The sequence below is a fragment of the Pempheris klunzingeri genome, chromosome 20, assembly GCF_042242105.1.
Source record: "Pempheris klunzingeri isolate RE-2024b chromosome 20, fPemKlu1.hap1, whole genome shotgun sequence".
Lineage (NCBI taxonomy): Eukaryota > Metazoa > Chordata > Actinopteri > Acropomatiformes > Pempheridae > Pempheris > Pempheris klunzingeri.
Window position 1 is genome coordinate 17468649 of NC_092031.1, and position 2036 is coordinate 17470684.

At 40.9% G+C, this 2036-nt stretch overlaps 1 long non-coding RNA gene across 1 annotated transcript; it reads left to right on the forward strand.

Annotated features, from left to right (window-relative positions):
- The first annotated feature begins 1267 nt into the window (after nucleotides 1–1267).
- LOC139219418 (uncharacterized) lies at nucleotides 1268–1754 on the forward strand. The gene is made up of 3 exons (XR_011585724.1): nucleotides 1268–1330; nucleotides 1552–1614; nucleotides 1686–1754. It is a non-coding gene; the product is annotated as an uncharacterized lncRNA (long non-coding RNA).
- Nucleotides 1755–2036: the final 282 nt, after the last annotated feature.

The window sequence follows — 2036 nt, forward strand, 5'->3', positions numbered from 1 at the left end:
AAACAGAACAAACTCAATCATAAACAATCTAACTAATCTACTAAGTGTGACTATGACTAGCTAACAAACAATAGTGTGTGTGTGTGTGTGTGTGTGTGTGAGGGGTGTGCACGTGTGACTAGGCAAAAGGAATGTAAGACGGGGGACCATAGAAGGTGGGAGAACCTGTACCTGTATGTGGGAGTGTGAAGGATAAAGGTGCCAGGTTAGGAAAGGATGGTTAGTTGCATGCCAGACCCTGTGCCTGTGTGAGCAGCTAACCTCAACTTATCTTTATGGCTGTACAGTAAACTACAACACATCACAATAATCAAACTCAATGAACATTAAAGCAAATCAAAACCAATACATTAACAAGGTTAAACCATTGCTTAGCTGGAGATGAACGAAAAAGAGTGATTTCAGAACTACTGCGGAAAGCTGAGCAGAACAAATATACTTTCAAGACGGGGCTCAAGTCTCAAAATTCAACTACTGCTGCTAGTTTTGTGGCAGCTCGGGAGATAGTAAGTGCAGGAAGCCGTTCAGACTATAAAGTTGGCTCTTTTTCACTAAGACAGAACTAAAATGTTCTGAATTGAATAAACTTGACATAAAACCTCTGATCTCAGGGCCGAGACAAAAGTTGACAAACTTACCAATAGAGTGCATGTGCGCATGTGTGCATGTGTGCCTTTTCTGTCTAATAACATCCATCACTTACTGCTTACCATGTTTCACAGAGATGAGATCATGGTTCTCATAATTAGCCTTGAACGGAGGCAAGGAGACACAGTTATCTCTGTGAGCCTGAACTTGCTCTGCAGCATCCTGCCAGCCCAATGCCATTTCTGCAGCAAGGACGAGGGCCAGCTAAGGGATGACTGCGTGTGGTAGTCTTTTCTTAACACCGGTCTCACGCAAGCTCAACAGTTTCCATTCACCTCACCACATTTGCTCCTTTGACCAGTCTGAAATCTTCAAACGAGGCAGAGGAACTGATATAAAAGTTCACTACTTGACAAATAATTTGAACAAAATACTACTTGACAACATGTCTTGGTTTGAGCTTTCATAATTCTCATAGCATGATCACTTTAGATTTACATATATACACAAACACGACACTCTCAGAGTTCTATAGGCTCTCAGGAAGTGCTGCTTCTCAATTACCACTGGCTCCTCTGAAGAGAGTCAATCAGAGCTGATCAGCAACAGCTGTGCAACCTGCCTGACGGATTTTTTTAAAACTGGCATGTGGCTCAGGTTTGGCATTTTCTGTTGGTGGCTGAAGCGATGGGAGGTTTTTGGGCTTTGCTTATTTGTGTGCTGACCGTTTGGCTTACCAAAGGTTTTTATATTCTCTCTTTTTAAAACTTGTGCAGAAATTGGCAGGGCAGTATAGCAAATATAAGCGTAAGGTTACATGATTTTAGGCTATATTTTGGCTACTAGAGTACGCTTTGGTGTAACTTTTGAAGATTCCTTAATTCCTGAGATGTCCCTTAGCTGTAACAAGTCTACATGTTCTGCCTCCAAACACTTGATTAACAGCAATTGCACTTTCTGTAGGCTCTTGTGTGCCTGTTGGTGGCACAAATCAAAGACATGGTGGACTACAGAGGAGCATGAAGGGTAAGAACAATTGTGACATTCACTTTTTGGAGCTACTTCCTGATACTGAATTAATTTCTTTTGCACTTAAGGGCTATCTCCCAATGAGATTACCTCCATAAAGAAGGCCCTTTCACTTCTCCAGTCAATGGATTCCAAGTTGGTGCAAGATGCAGTGGAAGGTGAGCAGGTTTTGTGAGACCTTACAAAGAAAAATGCAAGTTTGTCTAGATGGATGGATTTATTCATTTATTTTTTTTGGTCTGGTGTCTAGCCAACTGACACTGGAATTTTAACAGTTTGAAATTTCATTGACCATAAAATGTCAGGTTTACACCTATCTCTTAAAATCATGCTTACAATTTTATATCTCAGTATACCTTTTGGCATCATTGGTTTTGGGGCTTAACATTTATATCGTGTTGCAATACAGCTAATTTGCT